The 27,826-nt window shown below is 35.8% G+C and overlaps 1 long non-coding RNA gene across 1 annotated transcript; it reads left to right on the top strand.

Annotated features, from left to right (window-relative positions):
- Positions 1-656: 656 nt before the first annotated feature.
- On the top strand, positions 657-27,826 carry LOC106044269 (uncharacterized). Its single transcript, XR_001212192.3, has 3 exons — positions 657-795; positions 1,480-1,622; positions 26,817-27,826. It is a non-coding gene; the product is annotated as an uncharacterized lncRNA (long non-coding RNA).

The raw sequence follows: 27,826 nt of genomic DNA, 5'->3' as shown, positions 1-27,826 counted from the left end.
TGGTGGAGAGAGAGAGGTGGTTGGAAGAAGTGCAGTCCTGGTTTTACTCCCTAATGAGATTTCACTGGCATACACGAGAGAAAACCTTTGGCCTGAAGGGTTGCATTAGCTGTAAGAAAGTCTTTTGTTCCTCACTTCAGTAAGAGAGGTGAAGCTGCGTCACTTGAAAATAGTCAATTATAATTGTTCTGGCTACGTGACCAATATTTATCATTGCCACAAGAACGAGAACAATCGCAAAACTTAATGGCAAAAGGCTGTAGTTGGAGTAAGATGGAAGGAAATCAAGTAATTAGGGACATAGACCAACGGCTGCCAAGATTTTCTGTGGTTTGGACAACCACATCTGTAAAATGAAAAGAAAATAGCGGTGGGGGGCGGGGTAGGAGCGGGGGGACAGAGGGAGAGATGTCTTTCACAACTACAAGAAAAATCCCGCCGGTGTTGGTGGTGAGGCTGCAGCCGGGGCAGGGGCTGAGGCAGTCGTGCGCGGGGCGGTTGGAAGGGCGGGCCGTACGCGCGCCCTCTAACGGTCGCTCGGCGGCCGTTGAGAGGGGCCCGGCCGTTGTGAGGCGATGACCGGTCACTGCCTCGCAGGGTGGGCTCCAGCGAGCTCCGGGGCGGGGAGGCCAGGGTGTCACGGAGTAAGCATAAGGCGGATGAAGTGAAAATAAGAACGCTCTTGTGGGCTGTGGATGTAAGCTCTGGAGTGCGGCAGTGGGAGGCGGAGTAGCAGCACTGGTGTTGTCCAGGGATCTAGAGAGATGCTCCAGTCTCTTCAGGGTATTCTGCACGGTACGGCTGTAATGGATAAAGATTTGGCTCACATATTTCTGCAAGAAAATATTGGTGATTTGCAAACAACATTCAGGTGCAGTCAGATCAACCTAATAGTCACTCCATGTGGGTATGAATTTGGAAACTGAAGAACAACGCTATATATTTAGCCCTTTAGTACTGACAAATTCAGACAACTCTTGGGAGAAATCCTATGGAGAATCCCTTGCATTCAAGAAGAACTGATAGTCATATAAGTGCTTATTGCTATCAAATCAAATTGTTATCAAAGGGAGTTGCCAAAATCCTGTATTACACAGAATGGTTTCTCAGGTGTTTCTGTGGAAGCTGTTTGCTTTCCCAGATGCTTGCCAACCCGGACTGCTGGGCCTGCGGCAAAACTTTTGCTGTGTGCATGCAGATACATTGCACGTATAAGTGCAATGCTGCAATTAATCTGTACATCGATAATGACTCACTATTGCAATCACAATGAGTTTGTCACAGTTACTTTCTGTGAATGTGAGGTTTATCTAGAACTACTCCAGTGTTCAACATTCAAAAATTGTCAGCTCTAACGTCAGGACGAAAGAAAAATGGCAGAGGCTATGCTACAATCAATTATCTGCTGGCATAGCATATGTTAGTGGCGTTATGTGAGCATCTTACATTGAAATTGCCTTTCCACCACATGACTTTAAGGCATATTCATGGCAGTGAGAGCAGAATCTGGAAGCTTCAAGCTGTTCCTTACCATCCTTGCTTATTGACTGCAATTGGCATCAGTGCAGAAGATGTAGGATTGTTATCATCTTGCTATCAGGAGATGAAATTTCTCAATTCAGGTAAGAAGTCCCCCATCAGAGAAGGACTGCCCCTTCTCGTTATGGATCAATGTATGTAGTAGTCAGAAGAGGTCTGAGAATCCCACTTGCAAATGAAAAAAGAGATCCATACATGAAAAATATAGCAAGTGACCAGGAAATTAGGTGTGTAAATGATATTATGTCTCTGATTTAACGAATAAAACTCAGATGCAGGATCTGTACTTAAATACTGAAGTAATACTGTAACACATGACCTTCACAGGTAGGATCTCCACATGAAAGATAGTAGAGTAAAGCAGGATGAGGCCAGGCATCCTTAATCCATTAAAAGCTGGTTAGAGCAACACCATTTTAGAGTAATGAGAGAGATAAAGTATAAAAGTGTACTTTTATAAGTATAAAATATTGACTTTTTTTTTGATTTTGAGCTTTTTGAGGAAAATAAAAGGGGATTCTGCATCAGCAACTTGTGTTTTACAATGCAATGTAAATTGGCAAAGTGTGAGGCACAAAAAATGTTTCACAATTTGCAGTTGTGATGAGTATCACTGGGCAGAAGGATAAAGCTGCGAGTTTCAAATTGGATAAACCGGTGGTCCTCACCTATAAAAACTTTCTAAGTTGCCATGGAATCAGGGTATTTTACATAGCAACCGTCTACAGCTATATAAATTTGCAGCAATAAGGAAAAAGTCATTTCTCCACTAATTGTTGTGGAGAAAGTCTGGCATTCATTCACTTGGAACAGGAGGGGCTACTTCTGCTTCATTGCAAAGATTAAAGTTGGTGATTAAGGTACCCAAGGTAAAACAATTTTAGGCCCTCTAAGTAGTGATTCCATGGCAACAGCTCTTCTTTCCCTCCCCTCTGCAGTCAATCCAACTACTGCTCTACTCCCTAACTTATGCATGGTGTGAGTGTACTGATCTGTTCCGGCACGATGGATACATCTTTTATAACAGGCATTAGATAAGTGGGAAAATCTTATAATGGACTGGGTTTGACTATGTCATAAATACTCTAACAAGGATGAATAGACATGAGAGCACCTAAGGCAGAGTCAGTGTGACAGACCATAGTGAAGAGCTATAGGCAGATCTTGCCAGTCAGCAGCAGCTAAGGTCAGGAAATACCCTAGCAGGCTTTGAGGTTTCTCTGAAGGGTGAAGGTTTATGAATAGGCACTGTTCTCTGTCTTGCTTTTACAAATCTCTTCTCTCACCTTTACAACATGGTGTCTAACCAGTAAGAGGAATTTTAGTAGTAATCACAGTATTAGCACTACTGGGGGGCTGGGGTATGTTATGTTCATGCACCAGGCCTAAAAAGTAGGCCTACAAACATAGGAAAAGTAGTGTCTTGCAATTGAACTATTTTTGTGTCCATTGAATGCTTTCACCCGAATCTTGGTGATGCAGATGAAAAGACCTACTCAGATTGCATAGCAAATTAATAGCAGAGCTAAAAATAGTTTTTTAGAATAGAATAGAATTTTTGGAATTCCACTATAATTCTTCATGCAATCCATCTGTGAGGTTCCTTTTGCACCTGCTTTATTTCTTAGGTACTTTAGACATCAACATATCTAAATTGTGATGATTTTCATTTTATATGAAGAAACAGAAATTTTTTGATTAAATACTTTGAAAAATTTTCTTGGTTTATGTATTTATATGTTGTCAATGTTGCCATAATTTATATGAGAAGTACATTGTCTAAAGTCTTGCTTTAAACTCAGGTTGGAAAGAATATGTGAGTGCTTAAAAGTGATGTTTTTATTGCACTCTAATATATATTTTGAAGCATAAGCCTAGGATTGCAGTGATTACTGCAAAATTAAATCTGTGTTACTACTGACTGTTAAAAGCACAAAAAACAAAATATGAAATGGAAGTTAATGGTACGCATAATGGCTGCAAAGATGTAAAATTACAAAATATTTGATTTTATATTTTTGGACAGTAAAAAAAGTATTAATACTTGAATTGTTTTAAGTTTTAATATTGTTAGAGAAAGCTACTCTTACGGCTCTAGAACTTTCAGTCAATAGTAGCATCAAAATATTTTATTCATATTGCAACAAGACTATTTTGCAATTTAGGTGTAGTCATACTACTTGACTTTATTCTTTTAAGCCTTTATATTACAGAATTGTTCTGAACCAACCCATTATATGGTCTACCTCCTTAGCTAAGTAAGAAATTCAAGCCTCCTGAATAATAAAAAAAGGCTTTGTCTTCATTAGCAAGCTCTGTGGCTCATAAGGAGTCAGTCTGTAGGCAGCAGAAATTTGTGCTTGAAACTTAACTAAAGAATTCTCATTTTCTTCTGGTTTTTATTGAAAGAGGAGGATTTTTTTTTTGTCTCAAAGTAGTTCTACTCAAAGTAGTTCAATGACCATTAGTAGGTGCAGTGCAGTAGATTAGGTACAATCCTATTTCAGTTCTTTAAAACAAGAATCCTGTTTTTGTGTTCCTGGGCTGCTCTGTGACATGAACCAAAGTGTACTAAATGGGAATGATAGGGATTTCCTTCAAAAGTACACCCCTAATGTAAACCGAAAATGGTAATGTGTCCCACGCAGGTAACATGATGCGTCGTCTGTCTCCGTGGCCTCATTAGTGTAGCTATTTAAAAATACCAAGACAGCTCCAAAAGGCAAATCTGACAGAGGACTCACACAGCTCACCTAAATGTGTATTCTTGTGACATTTGCCTAAGTTTTGCTTTAAGGCAAAATTCTATCCCATATTCTATATAATATCGGTTAACACCAGGTCATATTAATGATATTTATTTCCCCCAAAATGCCTATCTAAGAGTATTTCTGGATAGCTTAATATCCCTTGTGGAACAGACTAGATTAAATTTAAATTCCATCCTGGAATTCTTCTATATTTTATTCGTAAACCTGTCCTATTTTCTGGGCTTTCTCTTCCAAAACAATTTGGATAGCTGTCTGCACAGCTGTCTGTCTTGTAAGGGCTGTTTTCTTAGGTTCTGAGCTCTCTCATTGTTTTTTAAGTGTGTAGACTCCATTACTCAGCAGTTTGGATTTGATTAAGTATTTACTCATACTGTGTGTCTACTGTGAGATTTCAGTAGGTTTTTTGTTACTTGTATGTGAGAAAACCACAGTATAATATGGAAAAATGTGTTTATGCAGTAATATTTTTCTGAGCCTCAAAAGAGAACATTTTTTGCAGAGTTTTCTATGTATTTCTTATACCTTTCTATACATGCAGAAAAAAAATCTAGGTTTGACCAAGTTCAAGTGATTCTGTGATTTATTTTTTTTTTAAATTTAACTTTTTTTAGGAAGAGTAAGCCGAAGACAGATTTTGGTATATAAATGACACTTCCAAAGCCTGTCTGCAGTGCATTCATGGTAATGAATTTGGTAGTGGCTCCCACTTCCTACTTATTAAAGGATTTTTAAAATAAATATTGGGAATATAAATTCCACAGTTTATAATTTTGCAGTGCTAGGAAACATTTCAAATTGCGAGCAAACCAAATTCAACGTCATTTAGTGCAGTATACAAATAGTCACAGAAATTAAGTGAATGGTGGAGTGGCAGGAGGACAGACAGGAAAGGAAAAAAGCAAAGCCAAAAAGCAGTAGATTTACTTATACTTACTACTGCATCATTTGGTTTAGCTCAACAAGAAATGGCTTCTTTTCCTCTGAAATTACTTGGAACATGGTATATGGAACATGGTATATAAGTGTTTAACTATCCTGTAAAGAGTCTGTTTGGGTCAAAGCTTTTATCTGCACTGAAGCTTCAAACTTCATTTCCACTGAAACAGCCCCTTAGTACTCCTTGATAGGATCTCATCCTTCTCCTTATGTAAATCTTGTTTCTTGTCATTCTGCAAGAATAACCACATCATATTTTGTTTACTCCCTATCAACTTCCAGGTAATCCCATTGCATTTCCCTGTATTTTACACATATGGAAGTAACTTCAGTACCTCCTTGCTCAACTAAATTACTGACATTCCCTTTGATTTCAAAATCTACAACAAATAATCCAAAGATTCCAGTAAACCACAAATTGTTGTCATATCACTTTCTCTGCAGTTGCTGCTGTTTGAAACTTCTACTAGGTGACCATCCATGTTTTCTTGACTGTCTTCTGAAATCAAATTGTAATTCCATTCAATTTTAATTAAAAGTACCCAAAAGTGCAAGTGTGATATGGTATTTTGTAATATTTGGCAAAATTGCGATTTGTATTCTATTATTTTTTTTTAAATCAAGCAGGTCTTCAGCTAATATTCGTCTTAAACTGGGATCTACAATATACAAGAACTGGTAATGTTCTTTAGTTGTGAACAAACATTTTATAGTTTATGCTAGTTTTTATTCAAATCCCCCTTCTGCTTTAGTGAAGGTTAGCATTTTTCTCCTTTCTATAGCACAATAAATTTTGCCCCTTGCATGCCTATCAACACATTATTTGAACGCGTCTGTTCAGAAATCTAGAACAGTGGTGAACAACTATATCTGCTTCCAAAATGAAAAGTATAGATGTAAATCTATGTTATCAATGTAAATAACAAGATGAACTGCTCTCAGAATAGCAAATAATGGGCTGCTGAAATCCTAAACTGAGATTTGGAAGTGTTTGGAAGAAGTAAACACAAATTTAAACTCAAGTTTTTAAAGCAAATCTGAATCTTAATGAATCTTAATTTTTCTGATATTAAGTGTGTTGCAGGATGATCAAGATCAATCAAAGTAATGTGGCTTGAAGTTATCGCCCATCCGTTTAGCCACTGTCTGCATCAGGGCTGGTACTCTGAAGCTTCTCAGCTGTGAACTGTGATGTTAGCCAAACAACCTGCTTCTATTTCAGATAGGTTACAAAATTATGCCTGCTTTTATAGTCTCTTTTTACAGTAATGAACAAAGAAAACCAGATTTCCAAAAGAGTGTTGATAAATTTCTTGATGCATAACAGTGCAGCCTAATTACTAGGTCTTTGATACTTACAGTGGTGTCATCAAAGGTGATATATTGTGTTTTGACCTTTCCAAGCAGAAGCCTGGGCTTCTGTTTCCTCAGCCTATATTCTGTCCATTAATCTAATGCATAAAAGAAAATACCACTTACTGAAAATATCCTTTTCCTCTTCCTAATCTGGTTGCAGTTGGAGTGAGGGTGGAAAGAAGCAGGTACGCTTGCTCAGTTCTTTGAAGGAAAGGATATCAGTATCTGTCTCCAAGGGGGGTACCTGGGGGAATTAAGCAGAAGTTAATCCTGTTTTCACATGACAAAATCCTGAAGAGGGATAAGGAATTGTCATACAGCATTTGTTAGCTCAAGGTCAACAGCACCTGTATCTTACATCTCCTTGCCCAATCTACCTGCCCATGCCTTGGCAGGAGGCACTCACTGGCAGTGGAGGGAACCTCTATGGCCATCACAGAGGTCTATGCATCCTGACACCTAAAATTTGAATTCTTGTATTTAGCCATGTAGTTTGTTCTATACAGCATATACAAATATTTTATTAATAAGCAATAACAGAATGCTAGATCTCACTTGCAACCTCCTGCCTCAAGGAGCATTCACTGATTCCTTTGCTACTGAGCTAACCTGAGAAAACTTAAAGCTACTCTTAACTAAGGACATAGATTTTATTCTTCTCAATGTCCAGGACCCCAATTCAGTCTGAAATCAATGGACACTGTGGATACAGAGTGTAAAAGAACAATGTGGTAGTTATTCTGATAATTAAATTCTAGTTTGGAAACTATAGTGGGAGAAGAGCTATATTTTACCATTGAAAAGGACCGTGGCTAAAAAGGGTTGCTCTTAATTATATTACAAATTAAAGAGTATATTTTCAGTTTAGAATCCCACATTTCAAGATATACTTTCCCTACTAATAAAAGAGGAAACAAATACCAAAAATCTTGTTAAAGGAGTGATCTCTGGTCAAAGAAGTAACGTGTTTTAACAATACCTAAGTACTAACTATGTGTTTATTTTATTGAAAACTGTAGGAATAACACATTTAGTCACAGTGACACTACTGTGTTATCCAGTGATAACATGGTAAATACCCCATGGCAATTCTTGGTAGTTTCTTCCTAATTTAGTAATACAATTTTATAATTTCCTACTATAGCTCTACGGAGACATAATTTTTGAAAAAGGGAAGGTGTTTTTCTAAGCAACTGACTGAACAATAAGTAAAGAATTGCTTGGCTTCACTCTGAAGCATTCTGGCAACTTCTGGCTGTGTATGTTTTCTGAAATTTACTTTAAACTGTATTTTATTCATGGGTCTCTTTGCCTATAAAAAAATAGGCTTTTTTATATTCACAGGGATTTACTTGTCTATTTTTGAAGGGAAAACAAAAGAGGAAAAGTAAAATATGAATTCTGTTTATGGAATTCAAGCACACCCAAGTGTGGTATTAACAGAAGACAGGTTACATTCGCTGGCTTTGCACTTCTAAGCTCTTTGGGAGCAGAAAGCTTAGTGTTACGGAGAGTACCTAAACTCCCCAGTGTTTAAATTGTATGCCTGCTGAGAACTACAGACAGGGTGGCAGCTTCCCCTAACCAGCTGGCTCAGCAGGGATTATACATTTAGGGTCTATCTTCAGCACAGCAAGTCTTATTATAAGTTCTATTGAAATAGCCAGCCTAGGATAAAAGTTCTGTTTATGAAATCCTTTGGTTCAAAAAAAAAAAAAAGTGTTTGGGCCTTCTCCAAACTCTTCATAAAGCTGAGTTTGCACTGTATCCTGTATCCCAGTAAAGCCAAAATAAAATTGTCATTTGAGGAGACCTGGATTAGTCCCTGTATATTAATGACTTTTGGTTTGCTTAAAACTCTAACTGCACTTATTTTCCTGAGCAATTGTAAAGACTGCTGCTTCACCTTGCACTTTCTCTTTTTGAGAAGTTAGCCTAAGAGGCTAGCTTGAAGCACTGTCTGAAATCAAGGGCCAAGGGAGCTCACTTTAAGAAAAAAAAAAGTTTCTCTTACCTTCAAGAAGATGATGCCTTGCTTATCAAAACTGGCTTTGGGCATGTAGTTCAAAGTTGCTGTGCTTGAAGCAAATGGAAAATAGTAAGTGAGAAGAGTTCTTCAGTGTTTTAAGTCACCATGGAGTAAGATATCTATTTAAAATAATTCGTGGAAGCTCACAAGCTATCTATGATAGATTTCTTTGTTTCTTTTCTTGGTCAGGCAGGCAGAAAGTGCTTTCCATAGCTAATATGGAAATGCCTAAGGCTTGCTCTTAACTTGATACAGTTTCCCTTTCCTTACAGTTTGGTGTGTGCCAGACAGATCAACTCTGCCAGCTCAAGCAGGAATTAAAAAAAAAAAAAAAGAAAAAAAAAGAAAAGAAAAGGAAAAAAAAAAGGCAGCATTCTTTGAGCTGCTTTTCAGCAGTAAGCACTACGCAAAAGTAATGGCCTTGTTTGCAGAGGTCTCCAGTCGTTAAACTTAGATGTCTATGACAGAAATGAGTTCAGAATACATTTAAAAAGTGATGGTAATAACCAGGTGGCTATAAAATCAAAAGGTGCTGAAACAGAACAAAAAGCTGAGTTAAGAGGAATATAGATATGTATCTTGTTGCCTTTCTTGAAGACAGAAGTAGCTACCTTCAGTTGTCTTCTTGACAACTTCTTCACAACATTCATTTTTCAGTACAGTTGTTACCATGATATACTAACAGGAAAACAGGTGGCTTGAACATATGTAAATCACTTCTAACTTAAAAAGGATTGTTACACAAGCCTAAACATCCTTTGTGTTGTTCTATTCATGAATTGTGGGGCTGGAAATAGAAGCACAAACAACAAGTAAAGAAAAGTTGAACGCTCCAATAGCAGTTGTGGCTGATGAGACGTTAAATTTGCTTTATGATGACATTTTGCATCGAGCATCAAGGTCCTCCCTACAGTATCTGCAGCAGTCAGGAAAGTACTGTGCTAGTTTGATGGACTGGATTGAATTAATATAAATAGTCTGTATATCTGATCTGAGAGAAATGCATGAAGTCACAATTATATTGCAGTCAAGAGGCCCAGCCCCTAAAATCCCATGATTCTTCACTGCATTCTCTACCCATGTTTTTTTCTGTCCTTTCCTTAACAAATGCATGTCTACTTCTCAGTCAAGCTGTGAGCTTCCAAGTGAAGGAAGGAGGCAAAGAAGGTTTCTTTTCCATCTTTTCTGAAGGGGAAAAGAAGGAAGAGACTTGGTGTAGAATGATAGAGTCTGAGAATTGTGGGCTTTCATTAATTGAAGCAGTCTTGAAGTGTCTCACAGCTTGTCCTTGTATCTTTCTCCCTTCTTTACACAGGAAAAAGAGTATATAACATGCTGGAAAAATCAGAGCAGTTGTATTTCACACTAGATTAGTGTATTATAAATTATGAAGTACTTTAGAAGAAACTATCTTTAAAGCAGCTTTTATTTTTTTAACTTAAAGATATTATAACAAAAGCAATATACTGGCTGCAGATTCAATAAACTCTAAGGAAGGAAGTATTTTCTGTTGAAGAGATTCTTATCTGACAAGTGGTTCAACAAAGCAGAAAATGAATAGAATCTACTGCTAATCACGTAAACAGTTTGTGAAATGCTCATCTTAATTTTATTAAGACTGGAGATGCTCGTCCATATCTTTTTTTCTGTATCACTTTGTCTTCTGAAATCCTCCCAGAAAAAAGGAAAACAGCCTTGCCACCCTAAAAATAAATGGCAGAGCAATCTTCTAGCCACCTGTTTCAAAGCTTTACTTAAATGAGTTTAAATGAGTTTTTGGAAACTCTTGTTAAGATATTAGACTCATATTGATGAATAAAATATTATAATATGTGGATGAAGAGCTGAGAATGTCTGCAGTTTCCCCCAGAATGTCTTTTTTCACTGGACACTGCATAGTTCCCTAAGATGAAACACCTCATGAATCCTTTTGGTTTGAGTAGATCATTTTAAGTCTGCTGTAGACCTTTTGAATGAACCGGAGTCCAAAATAGTCAATATAGAAAATGTGCTATATATGCTTACTTCTTTGAAGATCCACGCTCATATCGCTAATATGCTTGATCTTTTTTAGGTGTTATTAATTCATATACCTCACACTTAAAAAAAAAAAAAAAAAAAAAAAAGAAAGAAACTTATTTTCTGTAACTGAAATTACCAAATAACTATATTCCTGTTTTGAGTGAGCACTAAATACAAGTACAGATATTTAGAAGTCACTTGGCAGGACGATAATAAAGTAAGCCAGTTTTTAAATTTTATTTACTTTTAGCACAATTCATCAGAAATAGTTTTATTTTCAGATTCCATCAATCATTTATTTGTGAATAACTAATGAATTAATTGAATAATTATGTTGGAAAACTTGGCATATTGGAACAGTTGAGACATTTCAGAAGTAAAATTGCTGGTTTTAAAGAGCTTTGTTTTCTAAAGGGTATTGTATATGTAAGTGTGATAAGGATAATAAATCGGTAAATAAATGAAATTTCATATGTCAGAAAATATTTTTGAAGCATATACACAGAAATTTACACTGTATTTCTAATTTTACACTTTGTTTCTAATTATACCTTATGGTCAAGCTAAAATGATGATTCTTCTATTTTTCATCACTAGACCTAGTGCTCCAGTGTTTATTATTCCCATCTGTATAATACAGTCCTTAAACAGTCGTGCTTCTGACTGCTGTGTAGTAAAAAGACAAATTTAAATTTACGTTCTCAAATAGTTTAAATGAAACAACACCAAAAATTGATTTGAACTAGATCATTATTATTTGAATTAATATGTAGAAAAGTCCAGAAACAACAGAACTACAAACAGAACAGTGAAATTTGACACTGCTTCTGGACTTTGTGTTTATACATGATAATTTCATCAAATGGTTCATGTACTAAGCCTAATAATTGTTTCTATTGGACTCTATAGTCCATATATACGTTTAGAAAGAACTGACAATAACTGTCAATTGAAAACAAACATTCGTTTTTGAATGTAGAAAGACTTATGCTTGCTTGGTGTAAAGTATCCCTATTACTTGTTCATCTTTATGGTGCTTACTCTAGGGCCAAATATATCTTGCTAACACAGATAAAGCTAAGTGTAATCTATACTGTTTAGATGTAATAGATAGTACACCATGTAACTAAAACTTTAAGAGCTGTCTGCCTGTAAGAAGAGAAACAGGGAGAAAAATGTGACAGACCATAATCCAGCAGATAGATTTTTTCTAGTTGCTTGTCTCCTTTCTTTCCTATACTCTCTCCTATTTTTTCCTCAGTATGCCTCTATTTGTCCCAGAATAAATACTTGAAATGCTGGTTAACTACACGAATAAAGGAAAGTTTAATCTAACTAAATTGCAAGTGATTTACAAAAATGCATTTTCCCATCTTCTTCACAGAGGAAGAGAATTGCTGCTTTAACATTTAAGCGCGTGACATTTAGGAGTACATTGAAAACAGCTACAATCCTATATTTCAGCCAGGGAAGTGGGAATAGTTAACATGAGCATACACTGATATAATTTAACTCTCTCAGGGCACTTACAGATACAGTTATCTTTTTTTAGCTTTGCTTTTAGCAATAGGAAAAAAATAGAAATAATTGATAAAGTGATTAAAATTTTTGTTTTGCAAAGTCTGGGTGGCAAACAACAATTTAGTCATGGAGCCACACATGATGAATGTTCTGTGTTATCCAGTTTACACACTTGTGAAAGGAAGGATTCATTATAAAAATAGCTGGCTGTCCTTTATTGGAGATATATATGAATGTATATAAAGAAAATGAAAGAATTAAGGATGCTGTCTTTATTTTGTCATTTTCTGACTTTAATCATTTTAAATCATTTTCTTTGTAGTCATTGCTCTTTTAATGACTTTATTTTATATAAATGTTATATATCTTACCCAGTTTGGTTAATTTATTAGAAGATAACTCTTTTTCTAATTAAGCCCTATACCAGAAATCTCTGTTCTAGACATGCTATTCCAATTCATTTCTTAATGAGGAGTGTTTGCAATTTGGACTAGAATATTTTTTTTTTTTTTAAAAAAAAAGCATAGTTTTACTGATCTGCTCAACATCACAGCAGTAAAAAAGATTACAGCACAGGAGTTCATGGTTCCCACTGATGTATCCAAGCGTACTAAAATATAGAACTTCATTCCTTCCCTGCATAAAATGTTCCTGTAATTCAGTTCTTTGCAATGATTTTGTATATACAAAGACAGGTAATTTACCCTTCTTTTACCTGAAACAAAGTTGTTAATGTCAAAAAATTGTCAGCCAAACTATGCATTTCTGGAATGAGATCTTCCTATTTCAAAGAAAGACTCATGCATCGAAGAGTTCATTTCCATTACCTGTGGTGTCTGTCAGTAAAATAACATTTCCTGTTTGCAGCTACAGTTATTAATCCTCATGAATGTGATCCCATGCAAATCGTAGCTTTACATTGTGATTTGAGAGAGAAACATTTTTTGCCTGATAGCCGTATGTCTGGTTTAGTGACATAGCATTTCAGTTTAACAGTTCAGCAGCGCATAGATCAGCAAAGTCATTGTCTGAAGTAGAAAAAAAAAAGATTTCACTTAGTATAACAGATTATGAACTACATTCATTTTAATTTCTTTTAATACTATTTTAATTTATCTTTAACATTAATGTTCTGTGGCTTGTTTTGATGAACACTTTGAGGCATCCGAGGATTACTTCCTTGTTACTATATTACAGTGACAAAATATGGATGTGTGTATAGCAAGTGAATATACGTATGTAACAAGAGGGGAGAAAGGCAGTGTCTCAGTAAGATGCATATTATCGAAGCTGGTTGCAACAAGCTAGAACTGGTTTGTTTTGACAGTACTTAATTTAGGCTTTCTGAAAGATTATAATTCTGTTTATTTCCAGCTATTCATGAATTTAATCAGTATTGTCCTTTTTACCGACTCCTTTCTAGAATACTTTCTGTCAGAAGAAAATTCTGGAAATTAGAGACTTAGATAATTTGTGAATTGTAGTATATTCAGTGTCATTTGCTACTTTTGCAATGAGTAACTCTCTCTACATAAAATTTGTTGAAACTATTTATTTAGAGGTTATGCTAAAATAATATAATCTAGGCCTATTCTGTGTGTTATTTAACATACGGATATCAAAATTTAATCTTCTGTAGAGTGAGGAAAATTAAAGCAATGAGTTTTTGCTAATTTAGCATAAGTTATAAATGGCTTTAAATTCTTTTGAAGAAAGTTGATCTGTAAATGAAAAAAATGATTTTTCATCTCTTTACAGTTTGAAATGTATATGTTTAGGATAATGTTAAATCTTCATGGTAACATATGTAAACATAAGTAAATAAAAAAAATATATAAACACAAGACCAGTAGTTGACATAACTGAGAAGTATCTGCATATCACTAAGAAAAAAACATTAGCTTGAAAAGTGCATGATCTACCTTATCCAAACAGGTATTAAGTAAATGCAAGGTTACACAAATATTCGCATACCCTGTTTAAAAGTACAGTGTGTGTGAGGAATAGCAACAGGCATTGATTCTGGGACTGAGAACATAGTGAGATGTTATTTTAATGCAAGTTCCCACCTATTCAGGGAATTCTTGTTGCTGCTGTGCTGTCACCGAGTCTTTTATCATATTGCAGAGGAGTGAAGAAATAGAACAACACATTCTTTGAAGAGACAAAATCATAATTATTTTCTATTTTTTGTAAATCATGAAAGTTTTTCTTTAACTATATAAAAGCCAATATGTTTTATAGCAGTTGGTTTTCTGGCATTAGTTCCCTTACTGCTAAACTTTACTGCTTAAGCAACAAATGTGCCGAGTACTCTAAATGGAAGTCTCTAATCTGATAAAATTCAATAATCTTTGCAATCAGAGCTGTTCTTAGTGAAAGGTAGCATCTACTTGGCTTTTGTTTTATAATTCCATTCTTATTAACTACTCAGTTAATTCCCCTTACCAGGAATTAATTGAACATCTACAGGTTTCATTACTAGAACTCTAGAGCTCAGTTGTATCTTGAACAAAGATTGTGGAATTAACAAAAAAAAAAATGCTCCTCCTTTGGAAGGAGATGTTTGATCCTCAGATTAATATGGCATTGCTGAATAAATGCTTAAAAAAAAAAAAAAAAAGAAGAACAGTCAAAGGGCCTTATTACATTTTCTTTATCATTTTTTAACTCTTTAAGATTTCTGTTTTCCAACTTGAAACTTCAGCTTAAAGAAGAAATATATATGTTAACCTATAACTGATGCATTTAGTCACTTCATTTTTATTATTATAATATTTTTCAGCATACTGTTCTTGTGTAATGCTCTTGTGTATCTCAGGATCACAGGCCTTAAGAATCTTTCCCCAACCTTACACAAGTCACAAACTGAAGTTTTATGTTAAGTTGTATGCATGAGATTTTTTTCAAAGGGTGTTTGAAGTTATCAATGAGATGGAGCTAGGCTGTAGACAAGTGCATGGTGGAAGGATGAAAGACAGCCTGCAGGAATTTAAAGTCAGTCTGAACCTCACACTTAAGGAGAAACTTCCACTGTGTGGACAGTGAGAATGCTGGAACAGGTTGTCCAGAGAGGTTGTGCAGCCTCCATCCTTGAGGACTTTCAAGGCTGGACTGGATAAAACCCCGAGAAATGTGGTCTTATGTCATAGCTGATCCCGCTTTGAGCTGGAGGTTGAACTAGCTGACTTAACAAGGTCTCTTCTAGCCTGAATTATTCTATAAATTTAGTGAGAGATCTCAAAAATTCTTTAGTGAGAGATCTCAAAAATTCCTTTCAAGTGATTTGAGATTTGGTGCAAAATATTTAATGCAGGCCTTACCACAAAATCTAGCTAAATAGCTATTTGCTGGATGCTTACCCAGTCTCCAAAGCTGTAAAGGAATTTTTGATTTCTTTCCATCTCCACATATTTTTATGTATTTATTGCAGATAGATAGCTTTATAATAATTCTAGTTCTACAGACATTGCAAAGCACAAAGTAGTGATGTGCATGCTTATAGGAAGCAATTTTCAGCATTCTTTGTTTTCTATTAATCCTCTCATTGGTAGCTGGTGATTTTTTGCTTACTAAATTGATGAAGCCAGTGAGCTCATCTGAAGGAAGATTAGGAGTCCAAAAGCACTAACAAATCAGTTCTCCCTACATCCCCAACATCCCCATATGGATACTGTTTCCTACCTCTTTCACCCGTCTCCATCTCTTCACTCTTGGGTCTTTTGATCTTTCTTCCAAACAAAGCATCTCAGCCCATCAGAGCATGCTGCTAGCCCACTGCGTTTAGCTGAACATAGCACCACTTTCGCCTCTGACTGACACCACATCCTAAGCATTTGTAAAGTACAGTTTTCAATCTCAAATGTGCTTAGTAATACAACCCTGATTCTTTTTTGTGTGGTTTGTATAGGCATGTCACGTTAGGAGGTGTAGCCAATTAACCGTTACAGGTCCGGTCAGATTCAGGGTACTAAACTATCACAATCACAGATTCACCAATAACACATTAACCGATATGGGTCTGGTCGGATTCAGAGCACTGAACTACTATGGTCACGGATTCACCAATAACGTATAACAGCCCTTACTCTAGTCGTGTTCAATGAGAACTATCATGGCTAGGAACAATGCAGTTAAGTGCAATTTATTACAGCAACAGGTACACAGGTTCTTTGGATTGCCAGCGGTAGTTACTGTCTGCAAAAGCAAGCTAGCATGCATGAAATACACAGGTGCGCAGCCCAGAAATTAACGCGTTAAAAGGCACAAAGACTCTATAGAGATTTATAAGTTTCTGCGGAGACACACAGTATAACCAAGTGTTCAAATCTCACCCAAAGGTGTCCCAATGGGGCGAGGTGGGGGGGTGGGGGGGGGGGGGTGGGAAGAGAGGCTCAGCCTGTCGACTGATGCCAGGAGTCAGGAGGTCCTCAGGATGGTGTATTCCCTCGGGATGGTATCTCCCCGATGATGGTATCTTCCTTAATGATAGTATCTTCCCCCGACATCCCCTCTCTCTTAGGCCAATTTATATTATTTTTTATCTTTCAGGTTGAGCTTGAGTGACTCTAGTCAAGCATATCTTAGTTATGATTGGTGAAAAGTTTTCCCGTCTCCATTTAAAGGAATAGGCTCCGAGAAATTCAGAGCGCGTGCTCAGTGAGGGGTGGTCGCACTTTGGAGGTGGGTAGCTTTTGGGATGGAGGTGCGTTTTGGTATTATAATGATATTATAATGAGCAAAAGTTCACTAGAGTACAGCATTTGTCAAAACATGACAGGTCGTTGGCTCAGGGTAGCAAAAAGTGCGGCTTATCGGTCTCGGTGTGCACAAGAACAATCAAGTCCCCCTCTTGTCACAGAGCCTAGCTGTGGTATCTCCACTCCACTCTATGCTCCGTACTGTTCCTTAGAGTCAGCACACCAGGTTTCCCCAGTGCGATAGCATGTAAGGTTGGAAGCCTAGGGAATGCTCAGGTAATGGAGCTACGCACTACCCTGAAAGCCTCTTCAATGCTGTACATTTTCTTTAAAATGTGAGTATTAGTTTTATTTTCCTAGTTACTTTAGGCAATTGCACCACAATGAATATGGATTTTTTTAATGGAAAGAAATGTCATTCTTAAAAAATGTGTCTGACTATCTCTGAAGTAAGTTAAAACTGAGTGACTCTTTTGGTGATGAACTAAATTTTAATTTTTGGATGGAAAAATGGATTATAAAGATGACTGAGGGGAAAAAACTAATTAAGGAGTGAATTCCAATTTGGCACAAGAAAAACAACAGATCCAGGGTTCTGTGCCAGTGGGCAAAGCCTTGATGCCGATGACAACATTGCAAGATTCATTAAGCCTGCTTGTTATTGTTTATCTTCTGGTTGATCATCATCATTTGTAACCATCCAATTCCTTGCAAATCCAATACTGGAGAATGGTGACTCCCTACCTACTTACAGCTACAAAGTTGGCTGATGTGTAAAGCTTTGAGTGTCAAAATATGTAAAAATTTCCAGTTCAGTCTTTGTAGGGATTTGTAAGGTTTCTGTATTTCCTATTTGCTTGCCCTCAGGAATCTCTTTATAGTCACCACTATTTTTTACTAGTTACTTGCTGTTGTGTTAAGGGGTGTAGCTGATTAACCGTTACGGGTCCGGTCAGATTCAGGTTATTGAACTATCACAGTCACAGATTCACCAGTAACAGAGTAACCTATATGGGTCTGGTTGGATTCAGGGTACCGAACTATCATGGTCAAGGATTCACCAACAACGTAACACGCCCTCACTCTAGTCGTGTTCAGTGAGAACTATCAGGGCTAGGAACAATGCAGTTAAGTGCAATTTATTACAGCAACAGGTACATAGGTTCTTTGGATTGCTGACAATAATTTACTCTGCAAAAGCAAGCTAGCATGCATGAAATATACAGGTGCACAGCCCAGAAATTAACACGTTAAAAGGCACAAAGACTCTATAGAGATTTATAAGTTTCTGCGGAGACACACAGTATAACCAAGTGTTCAAATCTCACCCAAAAGCGTCCCAGTGGTGGGGAGGAAGAGAAGCTCAGCCTGTTGACTGATCCCAGAAGTCAGGATGGTATCTTCCCTAACATCCCCTCTATCTTAAGCCAATTTATATTATTTTCTATCTTTTAGGTGGAAATTGAGTGACTCTAGTCAAGCATATCTTAGTTATGATATGTGAAAAGTTTTCTCACCTTCGTTTAAAGGTATAGGCTCTGAGAAATTCATAGCATGTGCTCATTGAGGGGTGGTCGCAGCTTGGAGGTGGGTAGCTTTTGGGATGGAGGTGTGTTTTGGTGTTATAATGATATTATAATGAGCAAAAGTTCACTAGAGTACAGCATTTGTCAAAACATTCTACACTCCATACTGTTCCTTAGAGTCAGCACACCAGGTTCCCCTAGTACAGTAACATCTAAGGTTGGATACCTGGGGAATGCTCAGGTAATGCAGCTATGCCCTACCCTGGAAACCTCTTCAATGCTGTACATTTTTGTTTAAAATGTGAATATTAGTTTAATTTTCCTAGTTACCTTAGGCAATTACTCCACACTTACAATGAAACTTTAAGTCATAAGGTGGAAGTGTGCTGGGGAACCAGTCAAAGGATATTGCTTTCATCTACCTGATCATCTACCTGATAGTTTGTTTCTCTAGTGAGTTGATGTTGCTTCTTTGCATCTATGTGCATTTTCAAATGTGTCAGGGGGGAGGAACACCAGTATATGTAGGGGTGGGGGGGAGTAAGAGGGGATTGGTGGAGGGGGGAAGAACATCAAAAATACCCGCAAACTCAGGAAGGCTTACTGCTGGTAAAGGAACAGTGAGTTTCTTAACAGCATTTACAGAATGGCAGAGGGTCTCACAAATACATCTCCAGAAAGACAATCATCAGTATTCAGCCCTTGCAGATAGAAGTTGTGCATATTCAAATTCTGAGATATGAAGGTAATCAAGTGGTGGGAGGAGCACTAGCATGATTCTAGATCAATGGGAGATTTTCTTGGAGGAAGACGCAAAAGATGCAAAGAGAAATAATTTAGAAATGTGAGATGTTTCACGGGGAAGTAAGATAGGAACTAGATAATGTAGGCTTTTGTATGAATCATAAATTTGTCAAATTGCTCAAAATAATGAGAATTTCATTGTTCTCAATTTTAAGAAAATACGAATTATTTCTTGACTTTTAGCTTGAGTTTTTGGAATACACCAGAATCAAATTTTCCAACCTTTTAATACTAGTAGTATTAAATACTATTTACAAAATTAAAGTTGTAATACTACAGCTTATTTTTTACTGCACTGATGCTGATCTAAATTATTTCCTCAGGAGCTCAAAACTTTAAAAATCAGTTGGAAGAAGAATTTATAAAAATATATTTATCTTCTGAATAATTTATTGTTCTGCATTTGTAGGTAAAAATCTCAGTAACCCCATCTCTCAACTAATTCTAAGAACATTAATTACTTATCTTGCTTAGATACGTTTATTAAAAACAAAGTACCAGCTAGAGCATGACTTTGAAAAATTGCCTTTGACTAAGTATTGTAGCCTGAAGTCATAGTCTTGTATCACAAAGCATGTTAGCCAATTTTCCATTAATTCACACACCAATAATTTTACATTATGAATGCTGACCTTTGGAAGAACATCTTTTGTTTTCTTTACTAATGAATTATACCCATTTTTATTATCAACTGTGATTTAATTTCACAGCCATCCTAATAAGCCCTACTAGTTTTAATATTAAAAAGATAAATATGGCAAGAGGACACTTATAGAATGCTTAGGAACCTCAGAACAAACATGATATGAGGAAGAAAAAAGGAAATGGGGTTTGGGATTTTTTTAAAGGAATATCTTTCACAAAACAATTCTGAAACAAAGCTAGAACAATTAGCTATTTAATGTATGTATGTTAGTGCAGATAGGGCATATTGCATATGTAAGAACATTTTATAAGAACTGCTGCTTTCATAAAAAAAAAAACACAGTAAAAGTCAAAACCTGGCAAAAGTATATGCATATATATACAGATATAGAGAAAACCTTAAAATGCAGTATAGAGGGCCTGCAAACGGAGAGAAAAATAGTATTTTAACTGGGGAATAAGGAGGTTAATCTAGAAGCCAAAAGTAGAAATGGTAAAATATTTTGCTCATTACTAATTATAACAAACATACCAAGGTGTATTAATATTATGTATAAACTCAAATTTTCTAAACATAAAGGCTTTATTGCCTGTATGATTCTCTAGGCTACAGAATTTACTCGATGTTGGTCATACTATTGCTGTAACAGTAGCCATAATCAGGTTCAGTAAGAACCACCAAAAATCAGGGAGACAATGAGAGCAACTGTTTGTCATGTCTTCTGTAGGAAAGGACTGGATATCTTAGAGAATAACAAGTTCACACTAGGTTTCTACCTTAATTAGAGAGACTTATGAGGTCCAAGTGGTTCAAATAACCCATTTCCAAATCATGAGAACTTCCAAACAAACTCCTTTTGAAGATTTAATCAATAAATTACCATCCTGTTATGCTGACTGAAGCACAATAACATAAGGCTCAATTTAGCACGGTGTCTGTCAGATGTTCTCTGAAAGAGAATGAAAAAGGAAAGCTTAACATAAAGGAAAAAAAGTGAAATAAAAGAAAATTCCTGTACTTATCAAGTTTTTTTTTTTTTTTTTATTTTTTTTTTCTCAGAACACTACAGAGAACAAACATATTCTTAAATCAAAAGTATTATGCTTTCAGCAGGGTACTGTGTCTACATTCTCCTTGATGTATTATACATTTGTAGCATACTATATCATAGTATATATTTAAATGCACCATTTTATTGTACTAGACAAGGAAAAAATGGCTGTTATAATAAATATGATGCATTTAGTTCTTCTGCTTTGCCTTAAAAGTCAGGAACAAAGTGACACATAACATTAAATCACTGATTCTGCCTCCCTTTCTCTCACAAATTCCCTGTATTTACCGATAGTTTTTTTGGCATTTATTATCCCAAGAGTTCAATAGGGCATCTTCTGAGCTGCTTTAATCAACATGTTACTAGCTATTTACTCATCTTAATATTAATAAGGGGACCTGATATCATTGGCATTCTAGTACTTGCTTAAGCAGTCATTTTTTTCTCTTTGGTTCCCTTCTGGTTCTCTTCACATGTATTATTTTATACAGCCACAAGTACATTGTGTATATATGTAAATTTACCAGCACTGAACTGTAGTCTACAAAAGGCTGCAGTTACAGTGAAATGAATTCATGATTTGGTTTAAGAAAGATAGAATCTTTATTCAAGCAGCTGAAATTAAGCTTTTCATTTATAATTGAAACATATCAGCAGCAAGACTGCTCCAAATTTCAACGGGCAGCAATAGAATTTTATGAACTATACTCCTTAATAATTAGTAGACTTTATATAGATTTATCTTTCACTGACACACAAGATAAACGTCTTTGTGCTTTCAAGTGTGTTTTGAGTCAAGAATAATTTTTCAGATTAATCAGGAAGACTGAACTTATTTTATAGTGTTGTCTGATAAACACTTCACTGAAAAAAACAGTTATAATCCAATCAAAAAGGTTGATTTTCACTTTTGTTCATGGGCACTTGAGAGAGAAATGCAAACAGACAGATGGAAGTAAATAACAAATGAACAACAATTGGCTAATCTTGGAGGAATTTTTGTGCCAAGTTCTCTGAGTGGAGTTTTCATGGTTCTTTTCTGTCTTCCGAGGGACAATACTAAGAACATTAAAGCAGAGAGTTCTGGAGAAATTCTCAAAAGAAGTATGTGGAAAAATCTAAGGCAAATAACCATCTTGTAATGTATTTGCATTCTGCTACCAAGATAACTAACATCACTGAGCCACCTTCTTGTGGCAATTATGTAAAATGTGATGCTTCCAAGTGGAGCTCTCTGGGGTATATCACTTCCCCCATCTCCAGTTGGCTCATGGAAATTTTGAGTGCACTAAAGGTGGATTTAGACTTTTTTTTTTTTTTTTTTTGGTCCCATGGTCTCCAAGACACATCCTTCTCTCAGGATGCCTCTAGAATAATTCTGTGACAGGAGAAAAGTAGTAATCAGCATTGTCAGGAAATCTTGCAGTTTCTGCTAAGAGATGGGTAACAGCTGTTCCACTGTGTGTCATAATTCCTATTTCTACGAATTCGTCTGGTTTAGAGTCAGATGCATCAAATTTAAAAACATTCTACTGTTCCATCACTGCTGCTTGCAATGTTCCCAGTTGCTATAACTCGCAGCATAGTGACAACCACAAAGTCCTTGGTGACTACAGATTTGTTACAACACTCTGCGTTTATATTTATCCCAAAGGATAACAAAGTGTTTTATATACCAGGCACACAGCAGTCACTTCACCTACCAGTGAATCAGACACCACTGGGGTGGAATACAGCAGATGTTTAACAGCATAAAGCAATATTACACAACAGTTTTAGGAGGGAAAGTGAAAAATGTCTTATCAAAATGACACAACAGAAGGAATTTAGGAAGGCAGAATGTAATTAAGCTAACTGCAGTTTATACAAGATACTGATGGTAACATTATTCTTGCAAAACAACTTCATAAGATCTTTACAGACAAGAGTGATAAGACTTCGGTTTTACATCTCACCTGCAAACATTCAGCAGCACAGTAGCCTTTAATACAATACTACAGATAGATAACTGCCAATATTTAGAAGGTACAATTAAGGCAAGATAGTCAACCACTGAATAACAAGAATAGTATTAAATATCTAAAAAGGTAATAAAACAGCTTGATCATGAGAAGGCACAAAACACTGGTAACTGATATCAACATTACTCTGAAAAAATGTTTAGCTTCAGTGAAATTCTTGTGGATTTTTATCACTGTATGAGGTGCCAGATTCTGACACAGAGCCTATAATACTTAATTTGGTTGAAATATCAAGTAATGAATAAACTTTGATTCCTACACAGTTTTCCATTTTCTTAAGAGCATAGCGTATGTTACACCCTAGCATGACTCTGGTTGGTTCATACATTTTACAAACTGTCCACCTAAATCACACTGCAAACCAACAAAAATGTCATCCCCCCGAGTACCTTTCAAATAAAGGAAGCATCATGCCAATAAATTGCATATTTTTTAAACTCATGTGACTGTTACATAAGCTTTCTTAGCTTTAGTACCACCTGGAGGGCAAGATTGAGAGAAATGAGAGTTTAACTACGTTATGTTTGGTGAGAATAAATCAAGCCTTGAAAATCAATTCAACAGCAGTAATCTATCTGAAATTATCCTCAGCATCAGTCAGTTACTGATTTTGATAGTTTATAGAGGTAACAAATGGTTTGAAATCGATTAGTGATTTGTTCAGCATTGCTGACTAGATAATGCTTACATTGCTTACTGCAAGTTAATTTTTGTGGGCCTTTTTATTCCTCCAGTTAAGCATTTGAGGTTGTGTTGCGTTGTGTTGTTGCTTGGTGTTTTTTTTTTTTTTTTTAATCTCTACATGACAGTTTGTGGAAAGCCTATTATGGGTAAATCTTCACAAGTTTGCAAATTTAATCTCTATCCATATTTCTCATTTTGTGTAAAAAAAAAAAAAATATCTTGGCTACAGCACTCCCTGCTAAGTAGTTTCATGCCTTTTTTTTTTTTTTTGTGGTACTACTTATAAATCCAGAAGAGAAAAGTAAAATTTTAAGTACTTTGAAAAATACTGCTGCTATTGAAATAAACATAAACTCCATAAATTATGCAGGGTCTAATCATATTATAAGATAAAGTAGTCTATACACGTTATGGACAGCAGTAGAAATTCACAGTGAGGAAGGATTTTTTTTATTATTTGCATCCCTGTCATCCTGACTACTGTAAAGGCAAAACAGCAAACTGCTAGAAAGAGACAAAGTCATTTAGGAATAGTCATCATAGTTCAGTGGTTGGCACCCCAGTAGTTGAAGTCTGAGATCCCTATGTAACAACTGGAAAGGGTGAGAGGTCTCATTTCCCTGGAAGGCACACATGCAATTGAACACTTCACAAAAACTTCAGCCTGAAGCCTTGCTTGAACTAATGTGACAGTTCTGTAACTTTCACAGTTCTGCTGTGACATGTTCCTAAGGAGGAAGTTTATGCATTTTAATATCAACACTTGCTGGATCTTCAAATTGTATATATATCTAAAGGTAGTTGAAGGCGGTTATACTTGTTCTGAATCCAGAATGCATCCTGAAATTTGCCCCTTACTGAATTACTTATATTGTATCATATGAGGAATCAGGACTTTCATCACTGTGCTTGATGCTGTTTAAGTTACTTGTTATATTTATTAACGATCATGCTCAGAATACCATTACAATATACTTAAAATAATTGTATTCTTCTAAATAGCAAAAAGAAAAGGAGTTTCAAAATTCCAAAATAAAGGAGTAATATTTAATAGATGCTCTTTTACAGTTACTGATATTAATGTTTTTTTTTTTTTTAATTATTATTTATTTATTTAACAAGCGAAGATACTGCATGAAGTGCATAAAAGTCCAGTTTGGATGAGCTACAGGTTTTCCATAGCACATTAAAAGTACCGTTCATGGTTTTTGAACTTAATGAGTGTTTCATTGAGGAGGTATTCTGTGTAGTATTATCCTGACACCTTATTGTGATTATTATTGTTAGGTATTATTATGATATCCAACACAAATTTAAATTCATTGTCTGTGTAGAGATTTTTTGAAGGATTTGAAAGGAACTGCTTTCTAGACATATACTGTATTTTCAAAGAAGAACACAAACTAGTTTGTCACAAGCAAAATAACAGGATTTAAAGATTACTGAATATCCATTTGAAACTCCTTAGCTTATTCTAATGGTTTGTCCTAGCTTAGTTACAATATTAGTATATTCAGTATCTTATTTGCCAGCTGATGGACAGTGAAAAACAAATGGCACCTTTTAGCTCGTAAGAAAGTTAACATAAAACAATATTTGCAATTGAACAGGTCTGTGGCAAGTTCAGGAATATTTGTAATAATATAATTTCCTGCACCTACTTAGTATTTTTCATTCCATGTCAATGCATTTTAAAATTATTAATTCTCTGAACTGTCACAGAACAGAGAATCAAATCTGACTCCTAACTGACAGGCAAATGCTCCACCTCCTCAATAAACATTCACTTTCAAGCAATGAAGCAGAAGTCTAACTAGCTCACTGATCAATATCATATTGTAAGGTAATTTATTAAGTTACAGCCTTGTGCAAATTTGGAAGTCCAGTCTATAGTCTGGTATTACACAGCTCCACAACTCTCACTGCAGCTATTATAACTGAAATGTGTAGAAGACGACCATGAGATCTTACAAGAAGTCAGCCAGGAAGCCAATCAAATACCCAGATGCTACACTGGAAACACAGATTTGAGAGCTTTCCATCTGGGATCTTGCATCTGCCAAATTTGTCACATAAGTGGTCACAGCAGTTAGGCTCTGTGCTCCAGATGAGAGAGAAAGGCACTGAAGGGAGCCATTTACCACCCTGCAATCAACAGGAAAATGCTGTGCCAACTGAAAGTGTAATCATATCTACAGCAATGTGCTAATGAGCTCCAAAAATGTTCAGTAGAATAGGAGAAGTCTCTAGAATATAAAGAAATCAAATACACTGTCCACAGATATCAAATTATGTGGTAACATTTATGATTAAAAATCTTCATCAGCTGTTAGCTGTCTGTGAAAACAGTAAAAACAAACCAATAGCTAAACTATGCTGGATTGCCTGGCTTGATTACATACTTGTGGTTCTTTCTTCACAGGTAGCTCAACCATTAAGCCAGTAAAAGCATCATTTGTTCTTCAATCTCTTGTCTGAGAGAGGCTAAATATAAGTTTGTTTGTTTGTTTTCCTCCTAGCTAAATATTAGAAATTTGATTGGTCAGTGGAGAAAAAGACAAACCAGCAAAAAAAAAAATAAAAAAAAGAAAACTCAAGATCACATTTGATCATTCAGGGGTAAAAAGTGTTATTGTTTTGTTCACTATTTTTCTCCTAAGTGATTAACAGTGCTACAAATGAAACAGTCTTCTTTCCTGAGGTGACACTGAGCTGTATAGAACTTTGGCAAAATGGGGGATTGTCTTTCTCTACCTTTTGCCTAGGTTAGATTATAAACTGAGCTAGGGCCCATTTTGCGATGTTTCTGTGCATAACGTGATATGGCAAACTTGACTGTGTTCTATAGAATATATATATAAATAGACCGACAACAATGACCCCTATGGATACTGTAAACAGAAAGAACAGAGTGCAACCTCCAGAAATCAGGAAATGTCTTTTGACTAAAAAGTGATACAGATAATCATCTAGTACATTTCTAAACAACATAATTAGAAAATACAAGTTATATACAAGTTTAATAGGGTGAACCATTTAATAAAGATTGGCAATAAAAGTATATATTTTTTATATAATAAAATGTATATAATCAAATTATATACTTTTATTGTCAATTCTTCTACAACTTAACAAGAGACCAAAAACAGACTGAAAAGCTTTTTCCTTAAAGATATCCTAATTCTTTTTTTTAACTTTTCTTTACAGAAGATTGTTTGAAGATATGGAGGTTCTCCTGAACTGACCCTAATAAACCATGAGGCACACTGTGATACAGCTAATGCATGCTAATGAAGGAGCCATATGAATTCCATTTGTTATTCTTGATAACGTATAGCCTTGGGAAGACAGCAAATTGGGGAAGCTACAGAGTAACAAATCATCCCACTCCTTCTGGCTGTTTGTTCCAGTAGTTCATTAATTTATATAGCAAAAGTGGAAAATATCAATATATCATCAATATTAATGTAGTACTATTATGGGTGTAAAATATTTATCTGGGACAGCTGGTGATGATGTGCTCTCTGTCACTCTCCTTTATGTCAGTACTCTGAGCATGAGATAATTTTTCCTTAAAAGGCAATGTACTGGCTTTTTCTATTCTAACAATATAGTCCACCTGTGCCCTGTTTACACAGGTACAGTATATCTTTACAAAATGAAACCCTTTCAGAAGTGAAGGGGTTACCCAAGCAAGTTGCACAACTTTCATCATTGTGCAATAGGTTTCTGAAAGTGTGGAGGACAATGAAATCTCTTGTGTTTCCTCAGATCAGGGATTCCTATCTGAATTCCAGGAGTTTGGCAGACTGTATTTTGGCTAGTTTTCCAGACCAGATGGCACTGAAGGGTAATACTAACTGGCTTGCATCCTTTAAAATCAGCCAACCCCTTTCTCTTGACAGTTTGTCCAAAGAGCTACTTGTTTTCCATCAAGGCTATTAAATAAATGAGGCTGAATTGCATTATATGTTGAAGTTTCTGCTAATGAAGCAAAATAAAACACAAAGCAAGCTTCTTATTAACTCATAGTGAAGTACCTGTGGAACTGCTGTACTTCCTACAAGGATTCTCTTTAAAAGAGTATCAAGGAGGACCTAAAGACAAGGTTAAACAAAAATCAGCATGCAAACACCTCCGGATTATGCAATAGCTAATTTATGAACAACATAAAGAGGAGACAGATGTCTCCTCTTAAATTGCTATGTCCATTTCTT

Source organism: Anser cygnoides, chromosome 5, assembly GCF_040182565.1.
Source record: "Anser cygnoides isolate HZ-2024a breed goose chromosome 5, Taihu_goose_T2T_genome, whole genome shotgun sequence".
Classification (NCBI taxonomy): domain Eukaryota; kingdom Metazoa; phylum Chordata; class Aves; order Anseriformes; family Anatidae; genus Anser; species Anser cygnoides.
The sequence above is the reverse complement of the archived record's forward strand: the minus strand, read 5'-3'. Positions and strand labels throughout refer to the sequence as shown.